At 40.9% G+C, this 24,941-nt stretch overlaps 1 long non-coding RNA gene across 1 annotated transcript in view; it reads left to right on the plus strand.

The window, feature by feature from the left end:
- LOC309647117 overlaps positions 1 to 24,711 on the plus strand; it is a 46,550-nt gene extending 21,839 nt beyond the window's left edge. The window contains exon 3 of the long non-coding RNA XR_014255819.1: positions 19,907 to 24,711. This is a non-coding gene — a long non-coding RNA (uncharacterized lncRNA). The remainder of the gene's footprint in view (positions 1 to 19,906) is intronic.
- Positions 24,712 to 24,941: the final 230 nt, after the last annotated feature.

Raw genomic sequence — 24,941 nt, forward strand, 5'->3', positions numbered from 1 at the left:
ATAGATCTTGTCTTCTTTTCTTGTAGACATGATGTGTTTTGAGCCTTGAGTTTTGCATGCACTGCTGATACCTGCTTTTCTAGCACTTTAATACATTCAGTTCAGCTAAAAAAAATCACTTTATAAGCTTGGATGCCGTTCGAGTTTGTTGTTGTTAGTAGATTGGAATGTTTTTTGTTGTTTCTCCACGTACAGGAGTTCAGGATTCAGTGATTTCTGAACAGATACCTGCACATATGTCAGTAAATTGTAATGCTCCATAAACTCTCTTCAGCCAGCTTGAGTATAGATCAACTGCCTTGGCAATAAGTAGTTCTACTACGATTTACTGTAAATATTGAAGCAAGTACTTAACTCTTTACTCCTGTTTGTTCTTTTGAAAGCAATATGCAAATGCTGCTTATCATCCTGTAATAAACTTTAACTTTTTAAAAACTTGTTCTTCCTCAAGTTAGAAGGATAGTTGGTTGAAAAAGTATAAGTTTTGGAATCAGACAGACCGGAGTGGTTTCCAGCACCTCTGCTGTACTGGATTTATTTATTTATTTATTTTTGGATGTTATGGATTGGTATTTGGTACTTTTAAAATTAATTTTTATTGGAGTATAGTTGCTTTACAGTGTTGTGTTAGTTTCTGCTGTACAGTAAAGTGAATCAGCTATACGTATACCTATATCCCCTGTTTTTTGGATTTCCTTCCCATGTAGGTCACCACAGAGCGCTGAGTAGAGTTCCCTGTGCTATACAGTAGTTTCTCATTAGTTTTCTATTATATACATAGTAGTGTATATATGTCAATCCCAATCTGCCAGTTCATCCCACCCTCCCTTCCCCCCTTGGTATCCATATGTTTGTTCTCTACATCTGTGTCTCTATTTCTGCTTTACAAATAAGTTCATCTGTACCATTTTCCCAGATTCCGCATATAAACGATACTATATGATATTTGTTTTTCTCTTTCTGTGCTGTGCTGGATTTTATCTGTGAGCCCCCAGCACTATTCCCACGCCTTGCCATGCTCTTCCCTGTATTGTAGGGGTTGGAAAACTGGGAGCTATATGTCCTTTATTTGCTTGTTGGCATGGTTCCAGATGTGGCTTAGGTTCTTCCAATGAAATGCGTGTCCCTGAGACGAAGGAAGAAGGGAATAGAAACCATTTTGCATTTGCTGGCAGCAGTTTTGGTAGATGTGAAATTCTCTGCCGTGGTTTCTGTATTTCCCTAACAAATTTGAAGCTTTGGCGGAGGCATGACCTTGACAGTGTCTTCCTGCGTTATCCTCATCTTTGGGTGGCAATCTTTATACTCAGCTGCAATGGCAAACCTGAAAGCTAATGGTGGGCAGATCCATCCGCCACTCTCCTGGCTTTCCCTTCTTGGTTTCCTCCAACAGTTTTGTAAGCTTCTGATGTCTAATTAGGATTAACACGACTAATCTTTTTCAGCTTAAAACACCTAGACTGTTTTCAGTTTGCCTGACCAACCTCTAACTGATATCACCACTGACCTGCTTTGAGACCTGGAGCAAGACGCTTTACCTCTTTGAACCTCAGTTTCCTCATCTGTGAAATGGGCATAATGACTGATCGAACCACTCCAAGGGTAAACAAATAATGCATGTAAAGTTTCCAACACAAAGTAGGGGCACAGTAATGTTAGTATTTTGTTTTCGTAGTCTGTCCCACCCCTCCTGCCTTTAGAGATTTCTTGACTATCTTCTTTTAGGTCCAGGATTCTTCCTTTATTTTCTTTAATTGATTACAAATCTAGGTGCCTTTGGGTGAGCTCCTGCTGCCTGCCATTTTGATTATACTTGGTGCTGCCTCCAGTCCCAATGTTCTACGTTTTTGAGCACAGATTTATCACCTGTCTTTCGTGACAAGGATGATTGATTTCTGCCAGATTTTATGGTTATTAGCTGGTGACCTTGTCCTGAGAGACTCCATCAGAACTTTCTTTATGCGCATCTCTCAAAGTCATTTTTAACTCTATCTGATTCATTTGTCTTCTTCCTAAATGTAGCAAGTAAGCTCCTGGCCAAAGGAACAGTCTTCCAAGAGGAAAGTGGTCTTTTTATAAGTCCTAGTCTACTTATAGGAACCCACCTGCTGTTATTCTTATCTTTGAATCTGAAAAGGCTCAGCAACCAGCCCTCTTGGTCTGTGGGGTGGAGTGGATGATGCAAGTGATGGGATCTAGTGGTCCCAGCTCTGCCTCAACTGCCTGAGGGGCCTTAGGCCGGGAACTACCTCCCCTGGACCTTGGTCTCCTCCCTCCTAACATTGGTAGGTCAAGTCTCTGAAGGCACTCCCAGCTCTGGCACTGAATGAGCCGTGGCTGCCAATTGCCTCTCCCAGGTTCCCCTCTGTGGCTGACACCAGTGAAGCCTACTGATTCTCAGACGTTGTTCTTCCTGCCTCATGCTAATCCCTCTAATGGGCATGGGATGGATTCTCCAAAGACTGTTCCCCGAACACCCAAGGCATGGGTGATGAACAGACCCATTCTGTGATTTCTTGCTGTGGACCATGGGCAAATTTCAATTGAATTTACTTCTATAATCATTTATTGAGTGCCTCATATGTGCCAGCTGCAGGGCTCTGTGATGAGGATGCGGAGTGTTTGTTAGTGAGGAGAGACGGGCATGCAGTGGTGCTTCAGCGCCATTTGGTGAGTGGCAGCCACGAGGCCCTGACTCACCAGTGCCAAGGTCCATCCAGTCAGATCTGTTGCTGGCCAGGACACTGGACCAGCGCATGTTGATTGACTGCCAGCTCAGTGAAGGGACACTGAAAAGGCGATGTGATAAATGCTCTTACAGAGGGAAGTTCAAGTATCCTAGAAGCACAGAGCAGGCACCAAACTCAAGTTTTGAGAGGAGCCATTGTGGTGAGCTTCTAGAGGGAGAGAACATCTGAGTTGAGTCTTGAAGGATGAGAGAGGGTTGGACAGGGGAGGTAAGAGAAGGGAAGGAGTCCGGAGAAGAAAGATCGTGAACAAAGGCAAGAAGGGTCAGACAGCAGGTGGGGAGGGGGATCAAGGCGCTGCTGGAGTGCAGAGTTCAAGGATGGAAACTGTGAGATGAGGCTGCAGAGAATAAATAGAATCCAAGTGCACAGGTCCTTGAACTGGACTATATGAAATTTAGATTAGAGAGTCAATATAGCACACGGTTAGGTGATCTTAAGAGCAATACTGCTTGAGTTTGAGGACTAGTTCTGCTATTTTCTAGCCATGTGACCTTGGGAAAGTTTGTCAGTCCCTCTGGGCGTTAGTTCTTCATCTATAAAATGGGCATATAGTACCTTACTTCTAGGGTTATGGTGAAAATTAAATTTATTAGACTTGAAAAAGACTTAGAAAAATGCCTGGCATATGTAAGTGCTCAGTAAATGCTGGAGCTTATTCTTATATTTCATTGATTCCAAGATACACATTTTTCTTCTTCTGTAGTCTCACATCTCTAAACTTTGGATGTGACTTAGGGTGGATGTGACTTTACAACCACTGCCAGCCAGGCAGCAGATGTGACAGGGTTATCTTCTTTTTTTTATTATTAAAGTATATTAGTTTCAGGTGTATAACATCGTGATTCAATATTTTTATAGATTATAACCCATTTAAAGTTCTTATAAAATAATGGCTATATTTCCCTATGTTGTACAGTGTATCCTTGTTACTTAGTTTTTTTTTCACATAGTAGTTTGTACCTCTTAATTCTCTATTCTTATTTTGCCCCTCCCCCTTCCTTCTCCCTACCAGTAACCACTGGTTTGTTCTCTATATGTGTAAGTCCATGACAGGGTTATCTTTGTGCACGTGTGAACTTGGGTATATGTCCATGTTGTTCTGACTTCAACTGCATGATATGCGTTGTTGAAATAATGGGTGTTGGATTTAGTTGCCATTTAGAATATAACTAAAAGAATACACTAAGATTTGGTATTGGATTAAAAAGTTGTTATATCTACAGAAAGGCATGGGTACAGAACAGTAGGAGGTAGATTTTATTTTATTTTATTTATTTTTTTAAACATCTTTTTTGGAGTATCATTGCTTCACAATAGTGTATTAGTTTCTGCTTTATAACAAAGTGAATCAGTTATACATATACATATATCCCCATATCTCTTCCCTCTTGTGTCTCCCTCCCTCCCACCCTCCCTATCCCACCCCTCTAGGTGGTCACAAAGCACCGAGCTGATCTCCCTGTGCTATGCGGCTGCTTCCCACTAGCTATCTATTTTACGTTTGGTAGTGTATACATGTCCATGCCACTCTCTCACTTTGTCCCAGCTTACCCTAGGAGGTAGATTTTAAATTAGTGAAGCAAATATTCATTGGCGGGCTAACAACAATTCTATACTTATTTGCAAAGCAAGGACCAAGTGCCTTTACAGTCTCTAAAAAGAGAGACACCTACAAGAGATAATACTGTGTTATATTTTTTTACCACAATATATGCAAAAGGATTGCCTGTCAAACACCAAACATTGCAACTGATGGTAATGGAAATTGACAAATTCCTCAAAATAGATGAAAAAGATTTCAAAGTAACAAGATGCTGGTGAGACCAATTAATCCTAGGGAATTCGTGCCATTATTTAATTGGCAGATATTTTTTCTTGCTTAGAGGTAAACAAGTAATGGTACAATTTCTAATTGATGGCAGGTTGTATTAGATACAATATATGTTGCTGTTGTTGTTATTATGATCATTCTGTAGCTGACGAGCAGCCAGTAAACATGAGGATGAAGGTTGTTGGATTTGTGTCTTTAGAAAAGGACTTTATCATCAGTTCCTCATCTGGTTGGAGTCTTTCCCTTCCAGCTCCCACACAGCACTCAGGAGGCTCAAGTGTTGGACAAGACTGGCCGATTCCCTCCGTGGGTATGATTGCAGACACCTATTACTGCTAATGGCAAGGGGAGAAACTAGCTTCTCTACTGGAGACCACCGCCTCAGGGTAGAGAATTCACAGATGGAGTAACAGGCATTGATTTGCAGCTCCTTGAAAGCCCGTACAGACAGAGATGTGGTCCCTTGGTGAAAGATGCTGGACATGTGCCTCATTTGAAAGCGCCATTAGCAGATTAATATCTCCTAGTTAAAGCTGGGACTTGGGAATAAATGGCTTTCTTTAGGGAGGGGCCCAAAGAGGTTATGTTAACCCCGTTGACCCCAGGATCTTGAGAGAACCGAGGTTCATCTGGAGATGCAGCCTCTTAACACCCGAAGGGTCGATGTATGGATCCTAGTTGGCTTGGATTCTGCGACATCCTAGCTGGGTAATCTTGGCCCGGTCTCTCAACCCCTGTGAGATCCAGTTTCCCCATTTATTCAATGAGATCGATGACACCCAATTTACAAGATCTACTGTGGGAACAAAATTAAATAACACATGAAGTCTACCCAGCAAATTGGCAGACAGAGGCTAGATAATCTAGACACATGCATTCTCTCTCTCTCTCTTTTTCTTTTTTTTGGCTATGCCACATGGCTTGTGGGATCTTAGTTCCCTGACAAGGGATTGAACCCATGTCCCCTGCAGTGGAAGTGTGGAGCCCTAACCACTGGACTGCCAGGGAATTCCCTGCATTCTCTTTTACTTCTCCATATTCTGTCAATTTCGTTTTGCTTTTCATTCTTCTGTATGGAATTAGACTGGATGTGAAACAAAAGAATCCAGAATATATTAAGAACTCCTACACGTTAATAATAAAAAGACAAACACTCCTATTAAAAATGGGTAAAATGGACTTCCCTGGTGGCACAGTTGTTAAGAATCCGCCTGCCAATGCAGGGGGTACGGGTTCAGTCTCTGGTCCGGGAAGATCCTACATGCTGTGGAGCAGCTAAGCCCGTGCGCCACAACTACTGAGCCTGCACTCTAGAGCCTGCGAGCCACAACTGCTGAGCCCCCGCACCGCAACTACTGAAGCCCTCGAGCCTAGAGCCTGTGCTCCGCAACAAGAGAAGCCACCGCAATGTGAAGCCCACGCATCACAATGAAGAGTAGCCCCTGCTCGCCGCAACTAGAGAAAGCCCGCCTGCAGCAATGAAGACCCAACGCAGCCAAAAAAAAATAAATTAAAAAAAAATTAGTTAAAAAAATTGGTAAAAGTCTTGAACAGGCACTTTACAAAAGAATATATCTGAGTGGGCAAAAAGCGCATGAAATGATGCTCAATATTGATCATAATGAGATATGTCTATACACCATGAGAAGGGCTAAAATTACAAAGAGTGACAATATCAAGTGTTGGCAAGGAAGTGGAGTCAATGGAACTCTCCTGCTTTGCTGGTGGGAGTTTAAAATGGTACAAATACTCTGAAAAATTGTTTGGCAGCTTCTCATAGAGTTAAACATACATTTACCATATGACAGCAAATCCAATTGAAAAATTATGACATCTTCTCTTTTGGCACAATTAAAGGTTCATAAAGTGATGGATTGAAACGTAGTTTGTGGTTATGAAAATCGATCATTACACATGTGTGTTTCAAAAGCCACGTGTCCTATAGGATAAATTCCCTAAAGTAGGATTATATACAAAGGCCCTGCCCGCCTCCTCCCTCCTGTTTCCCTTTTCCTCTGTACCATATTCTCTAGCTATATGAAATGTAGATCTTTTCCCCCAAAGTTCTTACGTAAGCATCCATATCTTTGTGCACTATTTTATCTGCCTGCAATATTCTGCCTGACTCCCATCCCTATTCATCTTGGCCCCAGCCTGGTGAACTCTTAATCATTCTTTAAAACCCAATCAAATGCCACCTCTTTGGTGGAGCCTCCCGGGGTTCTCCCAGGCAGAGGTAGTTCTTCCCTCCCCTGTGCTTCCATAGACCTCTGTCATAGCACCACACACCATAGTTCCTTGTTTAAATGTCTCCACCATTTGACTGGGATCCTCAGAGTTGGGGGTTGTATCACTGGCTCTCCAGTGTCTGCCTCATAACATAAATCCCATCATGGCAGTCTTCTGCATGAACTTTTCCTGTGCACTTTACAACAAAAGTCAAACGCCTTCTCATGGCATGTATAGCTCTGTGGTGTCTAGCCCTTCTCTACGACCTCATGCCATTCCACCTTCCCTTGTTCAGGGGGCTCCAGACCCTCTGGCCTTCTGGTTCCTTGTATGTCAAACCCTTCCAGCTGCAGATACTTCTCGCAAACAACCTCCATTCCCACCCCACTGCCATGGAGTTGGTCGGATGCCCATCCCGGCTCTTGGCAAACTTTTAGTTTATATCCCAACCTTTGGCTCTCAGTCTCTGTATGTCCTCAGAGTGACTTTCCTTGGTCACACAGCCCAAGCAGCCCCTTACCCACCCTATGATTCTCTCACGGTATCCCATATTTTTATTTTGTAGCCCTGGTCACAATTTGTTTATATGCTTTACTAGTTTAATGTCTGTTCCACCTTGTAGACTGTAAGGTCCATGAAGGCAGTGTCTGTCTGTTTTGTTCCCTGCTGTATCCTAGAACGTAGCACAGTGCCTGGTGCAAGTCAGGTGTTACCGTATATAGATTGACTGGATGCAGTGCCCAGTAGGTGAAGTGGTGAATGACTAAATTGAAGATTTAATCTCAATTTAAGAATGATGGTGTTGATAGTATTATTTAAGCTATTTATATTATAGGATCAGAATATTTTGTGCTCAACTAATATAGCCTTGCTATACTTTTACATTGTAAAAATAATACATGCTCATTACAAGTCAAACAAAACAGGAAAGATATTTTAAAAGTTAATAATTTTCCTTATTCTCTCTACAATCCCTTTCCTTCAGACTAACCAGCGTTAATAGTTTTTGTGTGTGGGGAGGTATTCTTCCGCATTTTTACATATATGCATATGTGTTTCTTCCTTCATATGTGTGTGTGCATGTGTATCTTTATGTATTTGTATATGCACTTTTTCTTTTTTAAATGAAAATTGGATATTTTACACACTACTCTATAACTTGCTTTTTTTCCACTTAATACTTTTTCTCCAGTTAATAACATATCATGGACATTCGTCCAGTTCAACACATACACATCTCTTTAACAGCTACATAATATTTCATAGCATGGATACCATTGTTCTTCAACCAGTTCCCTATCGATGAATGAAGTTGTTTCCAGTGTTTTGCTATTACAAATAACTATACTGTAAATATCCTTAACTAAATTTATACTTATACACTGGACTCTCTCAAATATTGCAAATGCTGGGAGAGAAAGCATGGTATTTTTAAATAGTACCAGACTGTTTTCTAGAAAGGGAATTTACACACCTTTCAGCAATGTATGAATGTGTCCATTTTCCTCTATCCTAAGAATGGATGTTCTAGTTTTAAAAAATGTTTTCCAATCTCCTGCTGTTTGTTGATGAGGTTAAAGAGAAGTCATCATTCCCTTGGAGTCCCAAGGTCTGGGAACTGGAAGACAAATTCCCCTCCCTTCTGACTTTACAGCCGGTAAACCAGCCCAAAAAGAATGGAGCCTCCAGTTCACTCCCCAGCACAGTTGCCCACTGAACGCTGACTCTGTACAGTGTTCTGAGCATTAGTTATACTTTGCCTCAAAACAAATGCGGTCTGGTAATGAGAGCATATGGACATTTGACAGGAAATGCTTAAGTTTGGGTATCGAGTTTAGCATAGTGCTGCGTCAGGGGAGATGTGGTATTAGATTTTCACTGACTGCTTCACTTAATAGCATTAAGGGTGGAGGGGCTAGTGAGTTGCATCTGAACTGCAGGCTCTTTGGAAGAGCAGATGCAAGGGAGAGGAATGGAGTTCTAAAAATCGAAATCGATGGAGCAGAGGTTCAAGTGTCCCTGCCAATGGGAATTCTTCCCTTAGGAATTTTGAAGACATCTCAGACGTTTCCTCATGCCTCCATGCCCAACTATTCCTAGTTTCTTCCTTTTAAAATGGATCCTGCATTTACCACTTCCCTAAACTGAAAGTGATAAAGGTAGCACTTTTGCAAAGTGTCAGGGAATTCTGCAAAAGGCTGTAGAAAGAGAAGATCTAAACTTTTGCCTTTTTCAGATTTGTAATTTATTTATTTAAGATTTTTTTTTTTGTGATGTGGACCATTTTTAAAGTCTTTATTGAATTTGTTACAATATTTTTTCTGTTTTGGTTTTTTGGCTGCAAGGCATGTGGGATCTTAGCTCCCCGACCAGGGATCAAACCCGCACCCCCTGCATTGGGAGGTAAAGTCTTAACCACTGGACTGCCAGGGAAGTCCCCAGATTTGTAATTTTGAGTACAGCTAGCTTATCCACTCAGAGGATTTGTGGCTGCAGCTGGCTCGTGGGGGAGTGAGGGAGGAGAGAATTTAGGATAGCTTACAAGGTGTTTCTCATACTTAAGTTTTTCCAGTAATGTCATATAATTTTTGCCTTACTGATTATTTTCCTTTAATCAATTCATTATTAAACTTACCCTTTTCATGAGAATAATATATTTGTTCTGGCTTTGAAGTAATATATATTGTAGTTTGAAATATATATATATATATATATATAGAACTTGGGTTTCATCCCCTGCCAAAATGCAGAGATAAAATAGCTATCACCCCAGAATTATATAGAAAATCAAACAGTTGCTCAAGCGTAAAAGCAAAGTTAAAGATATTTTCAGGCATACAAAGATTAAAGGAAGTTATGACTCACATATGTGCTGAAAGAGCTACAAAATGATAACATTCATCAAGAAGAAAAATGAACATGGCAGGAAGACGTAAGGTGCAAGAAGAAACCGTGAACAGAGAAACTGGTGAAATATGTAAATAACTAATTATGTAGAGTAGAATCTCCACATGTACATACACACACTTTTTTGTTTTTAACTAAAATGATGGAAGTAAAATTTTGGACAGTAATACCATGAAAGATAGGCATGGGGCAGTTCTAATGATTTAAAACATGCCGACTTTCTTGTCCTATTTGGAAGAGAGAGATATTCAATAAATCTGAGCTTTGTAGGGAAAATATTAAGTAATATTAAATAGGTAGGCCACTATTAACAAGTGTGTTAAATATTTAAACCTTATTAGAGGTAAAGAGGGACATTGCATGTGACAGATTGATTTAAACAGTGTGCTCAATTCTTTACCCCTCCCATTGTCCTCCCATCAGAGGAGTCCTTACCCCTTGAATTGGAGCTAGTTTGTGACACTCTTTGACCAAGAGAATGTTCTGGAAGTGACACTACGCCAACTTTGAGCATTGGTCTTAAGAGGCCTTGTGTGATTCTGGAAGCCTGACAGTACTACGTGAACAAGGGGGGTTAACCTACTGAGTGATGAGACCTGTGGCCCATTTACATCTGTTGCCACTGCTGATAGCCACACAACAACCTGGTGTGTGACTGAGTCCATCCTAGAGCAGCCATCTCCAGTCACCCCCATTCAGCCAAGATGCACGAGCACACCCCGCTGAGATTAGCAGAGCCTGGCCCAGCTCAACAAAACTGCCCAGCTGACCCACAGTCTTGTGAACAGTAATAAATACTTATTCTTTTAAGCTATTGAGTTCTTAGCTAGTTTGTTAAATAGCACAAGGATAATGGATATACTATATATAATGATAAACCGTATGCAGGATACACACATACACACACATTCTATGAGTCGAGAGAAAACAGGCAACACAATAGAAACACGCATATAATTGTTGCACAGGCATTCCAAAATTTATATTCACATATAAATTAAGACAAGATGTTCAACCTTACCAGTAAATCACAGAGATGCAAATTAAACAACAAAATAAGATACCATTTTATACCCATAAGCTTGGCAAAATTTAAAAATTCTGAAAATACCAAGTGTTCCCAAATGTAGGCAGAAGCAAAAACTTTCATATATTGTTGATGGGATTTTACATTGCTACGATGTATAATTGTAAACAGGTTGGCAACATCTAGAAAAACTGAATATGTGCAGACCCTAAAGAATATGCTTTGCACATCCAATTATAAGTATATTCCTTAATGAAATGTTCACACATGTTTTCAAGGGAGGGTCGTATAAGGGTAGTCACTGAAGTAAAATTTTTGATAGTGTAAATCTAGAACAGTCTACTTGCCCATCAATGGATAAATGAATATAATCATTCATAGCAGTTAGAAAAAATAAAATATATCTATCTGTTCCAATAGGAATAGATTTAAAATTTTTAATGTTGAGTAAAAATAAGAAAGTTACAGAGGAACTAATATAATGTATCATTTATACAAATTAGAAAAAAAAGCTATTTTATATATTTATGCATTGATCTTATAACAAAATTATGTGTATATAGACTGGGAGGTTCCACATAAAATTCATGACAGAGGATGCTTTTGGAGAAAGAAGATAAATTAGAATAGGGAGGGTGACATAACTGGTATCAAATTTATTTGTACATTTTCATATCTTTTTTTTTTTTACAAAAGTAATTGAAACTGGAAGGAAGTATGATATCATTTGTTAATTTTGGGTGCTTATTATAATAGTCATTGTATTTTTATGTATTTTCAACATTTTAACTTGCAAAAAGCTATCCTTGCCTCACCCCCATTTACCATATGCCTCACCACTAGTATTATTTGGTCTTAACCACTGAAATCCCTGCATCTCTTTGAGAAAAACATAAACTGGGTGTGTTCATGCACCACTGTGTACTCATGTCTTAAAAATTATCCTTTTGGTAAATATTGTCCAAAGGTCTTATCCTGACCAAAGAAGACAAGAGTAGAGAATTAAAGGATGTTTTAACAAGTAAATGGGTGCTATCTGGGCAAAAGAAAAACTCCAAATTAGAATGATAGCGATATACGTTAGACCTGAAGAAGGGTGAAGCCATAGCTGCAGTTTTCTTGATCTGCTGGGAAGAAATGGCTCCATTGGCAGTGGAACCAAGCAAGTCAGACTAGAAGCTCTCCACTCTGCCTCTCCAAGTGCCAGGCAGAGGGAGGACTTTCCGAATATGGAAACCATGTTGTAGCAGTCAGGGTTCAAGTGCAGCCTACAAAATCACTTTAGTGATTTTGATTAGAAAGAGATTTGATGCAGGGAATTACTGCTTACAGAAGTGTCACTGGTGCTAGAGGAGCCAGCTTTAGGCTGGATCTCCAGAGCAACTCTCAGAAAAAATACTGCAGAAGTGGCCTGATGAAGGAACAATTATATCCAATTCCTTCTGTAAGCTGGGTGTCTTATGTTGGCTTCCCCCAAAAGCAGAACTGGAGAGAGTTCACTTGGAAGGTTATCCCAGAAAGCCAGGATAAGGGACCGAGGAGAGTGAAACAGGGAAGAGGGGAAGGCCAGTAGAGTGTGCACTGATGGGCAGGTTACCACTGTGGGCCACTGGGTATTCCTCTGGGGGCTCTGAAAGGAACCAGGTAGAATGTACCTCAGTATGATCCCTCTGGGGCATTTATGCGTGGCATCTGTTCCCTGTTGGTTGAGGGTTGGCCCTGGGGGTGTTAACACCTTAGAACTTGTGGGTTGCATCTCTAAGGGCTGAACAACTTTCCATGACTTTGGAGAAAGCCCTAATGCAGAGAAACAGAAAGCTCAAGCTTGGGGGGCTTGAGATGGGATGTGGGCAGCTTGCACAGCTACACTAAAAACCAGGTGGGCTGAGGGGGGATGTAGCATGGGGCAAAAAAGTGTCTGCTGCTTTGGGGGTTCAGTAGCTCTTCCCAACAACTGGTTCCAAACTCACACTATGGCCTTGATCTGGGGATCGATAAGGTGCTGCTGCAACTGTTGCCTCAGAGCTATGCCATTCCCTCTAGATCAACTCCAGCAAAATGACAGCTTGCCCACTGCCTCCTTTCTTTCCGATTGACTCAGTTATGAACTCATGTCCTACATGAGCAAAACCAGTAGGGGGGCCCTGAATTGCATCCAGAATCCTAACTGCAAGGGAGTCTGGGAAATGTGGTTTTCAGATCTTCAGCCTCTGCATTAACAGGATAGACCTTGGAAGGTTGACACAGTTGTTGAGCCAGCTGGAGTTACTGTATCTGCCCCCTATATCTGACCTAGTGAAGCTCCCTTCCAGTTCCCTTGCTTGGTGATTTTGGTTGGACCAGTATCTTCCCTTGAAGCTGTCCCTACCCACTTCCGGGCTCTTTTTCTCTGCACTCAGCTCAGTGAAAGAGGGAGAAATCAGCATCTTTCAGGGACGACATCGGCAAGCTGCTAACACTCTCAGAGCCCTCCCTGATTTGTCCTCTCAGCTCTTATCACAGTTGCAATTATACAATTATTTAAAAAAATATTAATTTACTATCTGTCTCTCTGCTAGACCAGAGGTGTGTGGGGCAGGAACCACATCACTGTTGTTCCCAGCACCTAGTATTTCCCTGGCACTGATAGGCAGGGATTGAATGCATATTATTTGAATATATGAATGGAAAAAATGGGTATTAGGGGTTCTACGTCCTTTATCTGTACATGGATGCTTCATCTGTGTATAAGGACTAAAACAGCCTACATTCAACATTGCTGCTGAAAATAAGGACAGTAGGAGAAGTGGCTGGTCTAAAGTGACTAAATTATTCCACTGAGGGAATGTGATATTTTTGGCTCCTGCTGTTAACTGAGGGCTGCTATTTCCAGTCCTGGCCTGGAACAGACATTAGTGAGCCAGGCAGGAGGTCACAGACAGTATTTGAGAAGAAAAGGCAGCATGATAATTTCCCATTCTGATCGGTCTGAAGAATCTAAAAGCAATATATTTTGTGATACAAGAAAATTTCAGGAAAGAAGGAATGTTCTTGCCCAGGAGAACTTGTTGAAGGAAAATTTCAAAATAACTGGATTTAAAGGAAAAAATATGATCTTTGAGATGGGGAGGTTTGTAAACTAGACTCTAGGGTCTACTCTTAACTTAGATGACTCACTGAATAGCTTCAGTATTGGAGTGGAGGCCAATGTTATGTAATACTAGCTAACATTATTTGAGCTATTTCATGTTTCAGGAAATATTTTAGATATAGTCTCTCTTCTGATCCTTGGAATAAGGCTATGTGGTAGGTATCATTATTACCCTCATTTTGCAGAGAAGAACACTGGGGCTTGGAGAGGTTAATAAGCTGCCCACAAGCAAATAGCTAACAAGTGAGGATTTCTAATTCAGGCCTGACTGACTCATAGCGCATGCTCTTAACCACTGCGTAGTGGGGAACAGAGATCCAGGCTGCAGGGACAGCAGAGCTGGGTACCCATTTAGGGCTTTCCCTTTTCTTACTGGCTGTGTGATTAAAAATGACTGAGCCTCAGTTCCCTCAGCAGTAGACTGCAGATAACACGTTCCTTGCAAGGTGGTTCTGAGAATTGGAGACCGTAAGTGTAGGGGTTTAATCCAAAGCATCGCCTCTTTGTGACACCACTAGGTTAGACAGTGGAAGTTCCTGGGATCTGGGGTGGGAAGTTGTTGAAGAGGCTCTAGGCAGAGAACACCCACCTGTCTGCTGATGCCCAAGAAGCAGGCTGTGAGCTTCTTACCTTTCACATACTCTTTCTTCCCCAAAATTTGCAAAGAGGAGGTCATGAATTTGGAGCTTGGTGCTAATTTCAAGGTGCTGCCTGAGCCTTCATGAAAAGTGCTACACTCAGAAGTATTTTTTTCTTATACCCATGAAACTCTCACCACAATCAAGATAATGATATTCATCATTCAACATATTCATCATCCCTAAAAGTTTCCATACACCCCTCTGTAATCCCTCCTTCCATCCCCTCCCTCATGTCCCCAGGCAACCACTAATATCCTTCTGGTCACTACAGATCAGTTTTTATATTCTAGAATTTTATATGGGTGGAATAATACAGTATGTACTACTTTTTTCCAGCTTTTTCATTTAGCATACATGATTTTGAGATTCATCTATGTTGTTGCTTGTATGATATCAATAGTTTATTCCTTTGAACTGCTGGTTAGTATTTCTTTGTATGGATGTACCAAAGATTTTCTTTTTTACATCTTTATTGAAGTATAATTGCTTTATACTAACAATGTTGTGTTAGTTTCTGCTGTATAACAAAGTGAATTGGCTATATGTATACATATATCCCCATATCCCCTCCTTGAGCCTCCCTCCCACCCTCCCTATCCCACCCCTCTAGGTGGTCACAAAGCACCGAGCTGATCTCCCTGTGCTATGCCGCTGCTTTGAATGTACCAAAGATTTTCAATCCATTAACCTATTAATGGACTTTTGGGTTCTCTCCATTTTTTTTGTTGTTGTTATTACAAATAAAGCTGCCAAGAACACTTGTATACATGTCTTTATATGGACATACTTTCATTTCTTTTGGGTAAATAACTAGATGATCATATGGTAGGTACACATTTAACTTTTTAAGAAACTGCCAAAATGTTTTCATCAGGAGTGTTTTAATGCTTTTCTCAATAGGTTTTGTACATTCTTCTTAAGTTTATTCTCAGATATTTATTCTTCTTTGTTGCTTTTATAACAAAATATGTGGTTTTCTCTACCATTTTACATTGTAACTAGTTATTGTTTGTACACATGAAGGCTATTAATTTCTGTAGGTTACTTTTATAACCTGCTACAGTATTGTATTCCTTTACTTGTTTGAGTTAGCTTTATCATTGAGTTATATTACCTGAAAATAGAGACTTTACATATTCTTTATAAATTCTCGTGCCTTTAGTTGATTTTCCTTATCAAATTGCACTGGCTACTACTTCCAGTACAATGTTGACTAGTAGAGGAGATAATGAACATGCTTTCCTTGTTCTTGACCTTAGTGGAAAAGCCCCTAGTGTTTTCCCACTAAGGGAGATGTTCAGAAAGTATTCAGCAGTTCTTATTTTCTTAAATGGTTAAGTTGGAAATGCTTATTGAATTTTGATGCTTTTCAGGCATCTCTGGAGATAATCACATTTTTCATTTGATCTATTAATTTTGGGGGCTATATTAATATAATTCCTATTATGAAATCAACTGCATTCTTGGCATAAATGCCATTTGGTCATTTGCCTTCATTTATGAAGAATTTTGGGGGCGGGATAGGGACTGAGTATGAGAATTTTTATTGGTTCTTATTTTATTTCAGCACTTTAGAAATTTTATTCCATTGACTTGCATCTATAATTTCTGTTGAAAAGTCAGTTATCAGACTTGTTGCTATTACTTTGAACGTAAGGTATCTTTTTTTATCTGGATGCTTTTAAGACTTTTCCTTTGATTTTTAGCAGTTTTACTATGATATGCTTAGATGTAGTTTTCTTTATATTTATCCCATATGTGGGTTAAAAATTTCTTTGTTCTGTAGCTTGATATCTTCCAGTAGTTTTAGAAACTTTTCAGTCAGTATCGCTTCAAATAAATATTTGAAATTTTGCCTTTTCCTCTTCTCATTTTTGGGATTTCAATTACACATATATTAGATGTTTTCAGTATGTCCCAAATGCCTCTTATGATTTTTTCTGTGTTTTTCTACCATAATTTTGTGTGTGTGTGCATGTTCTTTAATTTGAATATTTTTGTGACTCTGAGTCACAAATCTGCACTTTAGCTGCTTCTAATGTGCTATTAAAGACATTTACTGTATCCTCCTTTTTTCTCTTTTAAAAAATTTCTAGAATTCCCATTTGATGCTTTTAAAAAGGGATTTCAATTTTCTGATAATCTATTCCACCTTCCCATCTACTTCCTTGAATAAATAACTTAAATCTTGATGATAGTAAAGTCTACATCTGATAACCCCAATATGTAGATAACCTGGAGATTCACTTATGTCATTTCTGCCCCCTCTTGGTTTTCGTTCACTTTTTTCTACTTCCTGGCGTGCCTATACGTTTTTGATTGAATGTCAGATATTGTGTCTAAAAAAATGTAGAGGCTCTTGGTGAAGTGGTCTTTCTCCAGATAGGATTTAATTTTCTTTAGGCAGACGAGTATGAACACATCACCTTGTTCCATGTGAGACTGGGTTTTGGGCTGTTAGGGCTGATCTATTTCAGGTTTGTTCTTCAATTTTAATTGAAATAGAGTTGACATACAATATTATTATGTTAGTTTCAGGTGTACTACATAATGATTTGACATTTGCATACATTATGAAATGATCATGAGAAGTTTAGTAACCATTTCCATACAAAATTATTACAATATTATTGACCATATTTCTTATGCTGAATATTATATACCTGTGACTTATTTATTATATAACAGGATGTTTGTACCTCTTAATCCCCTACACATATTTCACCCATCCCCAGCCCCCTCCCTTCTGACAACCACCCATTTATTCTTTGTACCTGTGAGTCTGTTTTTGTTTTGTTTTGTTTTTTAGGTTCCACATATAAGTGAGATCATGAGTTGTTTTCTCTGATTTATTTCACTTAGCATAATACCCTCTAGATCCATCCATGTTGTTAGCAATGGGAAGATTTTTTTTAATGGCTGAGTAGTATTCCATTGTCCGTATATACCACATCTTCTTTATCCATTCGTCTATTGATGGACACTTAGGTTGCTTCCGTATCTTGGCTATTGTAAATAATGCTGTGGTGAACATTGGAGTACATGTATCTTTTCAAATTAGTGTTTTTGTTTTCTTTGGGTATATAGCCAGTAGTGAAACTGCTGGATCATATGGCAGTTCTATTTTTAATTTTTTGAGGAACCTCCATACTGTCTACTGTAGTGGCTGCACCAGTTTACATTCCCACCATCAGTGCACGAGGGTTCCCTTTCCTCCACACCCGCTCCAGCATTTATTGTTTGTAGATTTTTTGATGATGGCCATTCTGACTGGTGTGAGATGATATCTCATGGTAGTTTTGATTTGCATTTCTCTAACGATTAGTGATGTTGAGCGTCTTTTCATGTGAATTGCTTTGATTTTTGAATCAAGTACATTGTAAACTCTCAAATTCTCTGTACTAATCATTGCTACTGGTAGGCAGTGAATACAAAAGATGTCACATAGTCATAACTACTGAATCTTGGTGCCTTTGAATTCCCTCCTGCATCATTGTTCTATGAAGCCCAGTTCATAGCACCTATCATAACACCTCATACACAGTAGATGCCCAGAAATGCTCGATTAACCATCCAAAAGGATGCAGTTATACACCTTTATTTTGCAGGGATGTCCAGAAATGAACTTTTTCAGTCGTCTTGGGGTATCACTTTTTTTTTCTTTTTCTGAAATTCTCTCACGTCCAGAGACCTCTATCAGAGCACTGGGATGAGGCCTTTGATTTTTAATTGCATGTGTTTAGTCAGAGAGCTGAGGAGGGGGAAGAAATAGCAGAAGCTATTGTCCTTGGCTATCCAGGGTCACAGTGGCACCTTTGTAAGCCTGAGAACTCAGTTCTGTCAGCGCATCCAGGTGGAACCAGTCGCAGGGCCTGCTGCCTGCCACCTGAACTGCCAAGAGCCTGATGAATGGACTGACATACCAAATTAATAATTTCCTCTGTGACATTTACATGACTTGAGCACCAGAACAGCGAGTGTTCATAGAACACTTCCTCTTGGGAGAAATGTCACCTACAGAGAGCAAACCACTGATCTGAAGGATGTTTAGGGAGCACAGAATTGTACATAGAGAGATTCTTTATAAAGGCTATGTGCACTGGGGCATTGGAAAATGTATTTCCTTTCCTGATTTAGAGACATTTTTGTTCATTTGTTCATTTATTTATTCATTCCATGTCTCTTGAACCTGCCCTGTGTTAGGAACTGGGAATACCGGAATGAATATATTTCCATCTCTGTTCTTAAGCGGGTTTCAGTTTAGTGGAGAAGATGGAGAAAGAGAAAACTAGCACATTCAGATCACCTTTATCCTAAGATGCTATTGAACTTAAGATGCACAGTTAACTGAGTTATAGTTTATGACGACAAAAGAAACACTATACAGTAAGTCCCCTACATACGAACAAGTTCCATTCCAAGAGTGCGTTCGTAAGTCTAATTTGTTCGTAAGTCCAACAAAGTTAGCCTGCGTACCCAACTAACACAATCGGCTACACTGTACCAGCTACATCACCACTGCTTTTATGCTTGATCCCGGACATCCTGGGCTTGAAATAAAGATACTGTACAACTGTACTCTATACAGTACTGTACAGTAAAGTACACAAAAGCACAACCACTTGTAGAGGATGCATGCAGGTGACAGTGTACACCAGGTACGTGAACTAACTTACGTGATTGGACATGAGAATGCACGATCGCATCTTTCAAAGTTCGCAGCTTGGAAGGTTCGTATGTAGGGGACTTACTGAAATGTACAAGCGCTTTTAAGACACATCTCAATTTCACAGACATTTCAGTATGGAAGAATATGTGCATCTTAGTATTGAGGACATGGGGTTCTTACCTTAGCATGTGACATGTGCTGAGATGGAAGTATGAACCCCATTCAGGAAGACAGGAGGGGACCCCGCCCTAGAAAGGTGCCCCCCATTAACACCTGGGGTGATACCATAGGGTGACCATTGACATTTGTGCTTTGGTGATCTCTCTCTCTAAAGACCTGGGACTCTCCTCGGGAAGCAGAGCATTCTCTCCGAGGACAATGCTGGGGGGACACAGACAAACACTTCCCCTCTGGGGCCTCTTTCTAACATCCAGAATCTAACTTCAGAAACAAGCCAGGGCATAATTTAAAAGGTCACCTCAGCGTGTTGCAAGGCAGAGCAGGCAGCTCTCTCTGTGTAAGTATTTGAATCTCTGCCTTGACACTAGCTCTGGGAACTTGAGCAAGTAAAAGGAGGACGAAGATGACTACCCCCGGGGTCTGCTGGGACAACGTATGACAGAAGTGTGCAGCGCATTGTGTCTATTTTAAGCCTCAATAAATGGTTTTCCTGTGACCTCCCTATGCCATGCTCTTCTCACTGGGCTGGGTTCTCTTATTAGTTATTTTCAGATGAGCCGCCAGAAGATCCTCCTCTCTCTGCTTGGAGTTACTTGCGGTGCTTTGGAAGCAGGACATGGATCCCAGTGAAACACACCGTGCTGAAAACACTCTGTTCAAGTCTGGCCCTCGACACTACCCTCCACATTCCAACAGCCACGTTGGCTCACCAGGAAGAGAAGCTGGAGGTGTTTTGACTGACTCAGTGCCGAAATCAGGCTAGCGGAGACAGTGATTCGAGAGAGAGCCTCTTTCTTTGGTGGTCTTGGGAGCACAGCAGCTGTGCTCGCTAAGAAAGGTAGAAATCAAAGAATCTTAGAATCCTCGGGGTGGGAGGGACATTAAGGACCCTCAGTTCAGACCTCCGTTCCGTGAAGGAAGCTGGCCAGAAAGTTGCCAGCTGTTCGGATGAGAACTCCCTGCTCATAAAGGCAGCCCAGTCCATGGCTTAGTTGGGTCCTGATGAGAATCTCTCAAGGCTGCACTTAACATTCCTTTCTGGAGCTTGGGGTTTATTTTAGGCAATTCAGGCTGCTATAACAGCATACCATAGACTGGGTGGCTTATAAACAACAGAAATTGATTTCTCACAGTTCTGGAGGCTGGAAAGTCCAATATCAAGGTGCCAGCAGATTCAGTGTCTCATGAGATCCCTCTTCCTGGTTCATAGATGCTGTATTACCGCTATGTCCTCACATGGTGAAAGGGGGTGAGGGAGCTCTCTGGGGTCTCTTTTATAAGGGCACGAATCCCATTCATGAGGGTTCCACCCTCATGAACTAATTACCTCCTAAAGGCTCCACCCCACCAGTACCATTGGGGATTAAGATTATAACGTGAACTTGTGGGTGGGGCATTGCAGGATCCTCTTCCAAGATCATGTGGTTATTGGCTGAATCCAGTTCCTTGAAGTTGTAGGGCTGAAGTCCCTGCTTTCCTGCTGTCTGTCAGCCTGGGGCTGATCTCAGGTCCTAGAAGCCACTACAATTTCTTGCCATCTGACCCTCTCACAACATGGCAGCTCATTTCTTGAAACCCAGCAGGGGAACTTCTTGATCCAGTCTGCTAAGATGGAGTCTTATATAATGTAATGTGATCATGGAGTGACTATCCCATCACCCTTGCCATATTCTCTTGGCTATATGCAGGTCACAGATTCCACTTGTACTCAAGAAGAGGGGGTTATACTAAGACACGACTAATTGAGGGTCACCTTAATGTGTGTCTGCCACACAGATACGTGATTAAGGTTTACATTTTTTTTTTTTAGTAAGAAAGATTTTGGTATATCATATGCCAAAACAAAGTCTGTTGGGTAGTGCTGAGTTTCAAACATCAGAGTTAACAAATTTTAATTTCAGCAGTGCCAAGGAGCTATTAAGGTAGAAGTCATAGTTATAAGTCATAGATATAGGATATAGATGGAGAAGTCAGAGGTATAAGACATAAGAGTTCAGAACAAGTAAGAGCTGAGATTGATGGGCAAGTAGAAGAAGATGGTGATCTGGATTTTCTCAAATAGCTGTTCAGGTTCCTGACTGTATCAGTTATCCATTGATGTACAACAAACTTCCCCAAACTTTGTGACCTAAAGTAGCCACCAATCACTATTGCTCCCGACTCTGTGCTTCAGCTGGGTACTTCTGGTTTCAGCAGTCTTCCTCACCTGCCCGCAATCAGCTGAAGGTCACTAGGCGGAGGTTGGCTGGTGTTCCTTGGTTTTCTTCCACATGGTCTCCCATCCTCCAGCAGGCTAGCCTGGGCTTGTTCACATAGCAGTCACGGGTTTCCCAAGGGAGAGCACAGGTGTGCAAGGGCTCCTGAGGTCTTGACTCGGAACTGGTAAGCCATTGCTCTCACCACATTCCATTGGCCTGAGCAAGTCATGAGGCTGGTCCAGATAAAAAGCACAGTGAAACAGATTCCCTTCTTTTGATGGGAAGAGCCTTAAAGTGATGCCGGAAAGTAGCCAGATTCAGGGAGGAGTGAAGAACTGGGGTGGCTATTTTTGCAGTTGACTACGATGACTCACGCATATGTGTGTGGTTGAAGTTGGCTGTCTATGTAGGGAACATGGGGCAGGAAGAAAAGCTAGATAATTGAAAAAAATTATGGTTGTACAACACCTCATTAAATAAAAGTTAATTTGCTGAAAGTGTTATCAATGCTTCTCCTACAGTCTTCTCTAAATCCCTGGAACCAATCTGGGAAGGACAGTGAGAAATACAGTCAGGTTTCACCCACCCAAGCTTGCATGATGGACTTTACAGGACGCCTGTGATGAGGGGATTAGCCTCCAGGACACAGGTGCTCATGGAAGTCTGGGGACTAGTGGAGGCTGGTGGGGAGATGAGAAGCTCTTTTAAGTAGTCAGCAAGCTGAGACAGCAGGGCAGGAGAGGACCCAGAGATTCAGACTCAGGGTTGGAAACTAGATGATTAGGTAAGATGACATTTGAATAGGTCGCAGTCTGGATTCTTGTAAACACCAAGTAACCACCATATTGTTTTTCCTCTATGTGACTTGTAGCATTTTGCTGTGCGGGGGACACCTGCTAAGGTTCCAGTGTGATCCTAAATAATAACTTGGCATCTCAGGACTTTTAAGAGGCATATTAAGTTCTTAATATAGTGCCTGACCCATAGTCAGCTCTCAACAAATGATTGCCATTATGCTATTATTATTATTTTTGTTTAGCTACAATTTTGCATATTGGATGTTTTTGGTTTTCATCCCTCTCTTTATCAAGATGCTCTGTCCCCGTGAGCACTGCTGTCAGTCAGGTGAGTGGGAACCCAGCTTGAGGAAACAGCTGGGAGGGGGTGGAATGGAGGTGGCGGAATACGAACGCATTCTGTGTCCTTCCTAAAAATGGCTCTCATGGGAGAAAATTACTAATCACTGCCATTCTTCTGCATCTGGTGTTAATTATTCCAGGTAAAGAACACTAAAAATGGAGTGTTAAGTTCTTAATTTAGAGTATTTGGGTGGGGGGGGTGTTGGAGTTATTCATTTTATTAGTCACTATCCAAGGCTTTGAAAAGAGAAGTTTTGATGTTGAAGGAAATAGCTCACTTGGGTTATGAGGCTTTTCTTTTGAATACCCTTGCCCTGGATTTAGAAACAGGTGGGCCCTTGCAGGTTTTTTAGGTGTTTGGTGTGCTCTAATATGAGAGAGGAATGAGGGTAAGTAACAAAGATGAACTTCATACTCACACGGACTATTGCAGTAACCTTCCAATCAGTCTCCTGCTTCCACTCTATTCCCCTCCAACTCTTTCTCCATATGGTAGCCAGAGTGGTTCTCTTAAAATTTCATCAAAAGCAGATTTCCGTTACACTGGGTGAAATCTCATTCCTTACTTAGGACTTCAGAGCATGGTCTTGTACTCATATCTTCAAATGCATCTCTTGTCTCCTCTTTGTTGACTGAGCTCCAGCCATATTGGTTTCCTTTTAGCTTGTTTCTGCACCTGCAATGCTCCCTCTCATAATTCCCTCCTTCTTATCCTTTGGGTCTCAGCCTAAATCGTCTTCCTATAGAGGTTTTCCCTAATCACCATTTTAAAAGCAGAACCTCCTTAAGACATAAGAACTTTTGTTCTTTTCAATTCCTTGATTAGTGACTCATAACATGAACAGCCCTACCCCCCCAAACGCTTGAAATTTCCCCAGCCAGTCGTTTTTTTCTCCTAAATAGACAGTAGTGATAGCAATGGATAATTATTTTATTTGTTAAATTGTACAGTGCCTCTCTATCCCCCTATCCTGTGGCCAGAGCTTCCTATCATGAACTGGGTTCTGCCAGACCCATCCAGTCATAAGGTTGAGCAGGCCCAGGAAAAATCATCACAAAGTGAGAGTGGGATCAGGCTTGAGCAAGTTCAGGGAGCAGAAGTAAGTTACGTAAAGCGTGTGTCATCTACAGCTGATGCTGTCAAGTGGAACCCAGGTCCATGCTGATGCTCTGCCGGGTTTTATGTTAGTGACTCAGTCACTCTGTAAGCTCTCAGACTGCGACGCTGTCCTGCATCTTCTGGATGAGGAAGACACACATCCAGAGAGATGGGATTCCATCATAAGCATCAGCGTAGTACTTGGCAAATAGTAATCACTTAGTAAATCTTAGCTACACTAATACTTTCTCCATCACAGGTAACTATCAAAATGGCCCTCTGCCCTGGAGTAGGGAGAATTGATTGACTGTATCTTTCCTCCCTGTCGGTGGTTGTTAATAAATTTTTCTGCTGAGATTTTCCGACAGACAACGACAGATAACATAATGGTGGAGTCGATGGTTTAAAATTGCCCACTGTATTTGCAACATAAGAAATAGAGTGTGCTCCTGCATGAAAAGGAGCCCGCGGTACGGATCGCTTTTCTTTTGTCTGCTCCAGAGTCACTGCTGATGGGCTGCAGCCTGGATGGGGTTGATCAAGTGTGGAAGGATAGAAAGATAAAATCTTGTCAAGGGAATTTATGGTTGTTAAATTAACTGAAATACTTCAGGATCTACAAATTCATATTCAGAGTCCAAACTATTTGGAAAATATATGAAAATCAATGAAAAATTCTGGACTGTTTTCTTTGTGTGTTTGACTTTGAACATGGTTGGGGTGCTGTTGTGAAGAACTAACAAGGAAAGAGTCAGTGACTTGAGGGGATTGACCCAGAGTCTCTATCTCTGTGCCTGTTGGACTGACTTTTAGCTTTTTTTCTGGTCCCGTGGAATGAAGAATATTGATCATGTCTAAGAATATATAACGCTAGATCAATGCTTTGTTAGTTCTTAGTTTGTTAGTTCTATAGTTTCCCTATAGAAACAGGGAGCATTAGAGTTGGAAGAGAGTATCCTGGCCAGCACTCCTAATTTTGCAGTTAGGGAAATTCAGGTTCAGAGAGGTTAGATGGTGGCCCAAATCTTATGGGCGAGTTAGCAAAGGAATTGGGATTCAAAATAGGACTCTGGTCTCATCTTGTCATGTACTTCCTGTTGCATCAATGAAATGAACCTACTAGCTACTGTTCCTACTATAT

The sequence above is a fragment of the Balaenoptera physalus genome, assembly GCF_965194825.1.
Source record: "Balaenoptera physalus genome assembly, chromosome: 17".
Taxonomy (NCBI): Eukaryota; Metazoa; Chordata; class Mammalia; order Artiodactyla; family Balaenopteridae; genus Balaenoptera; species Balaenoptera physalus.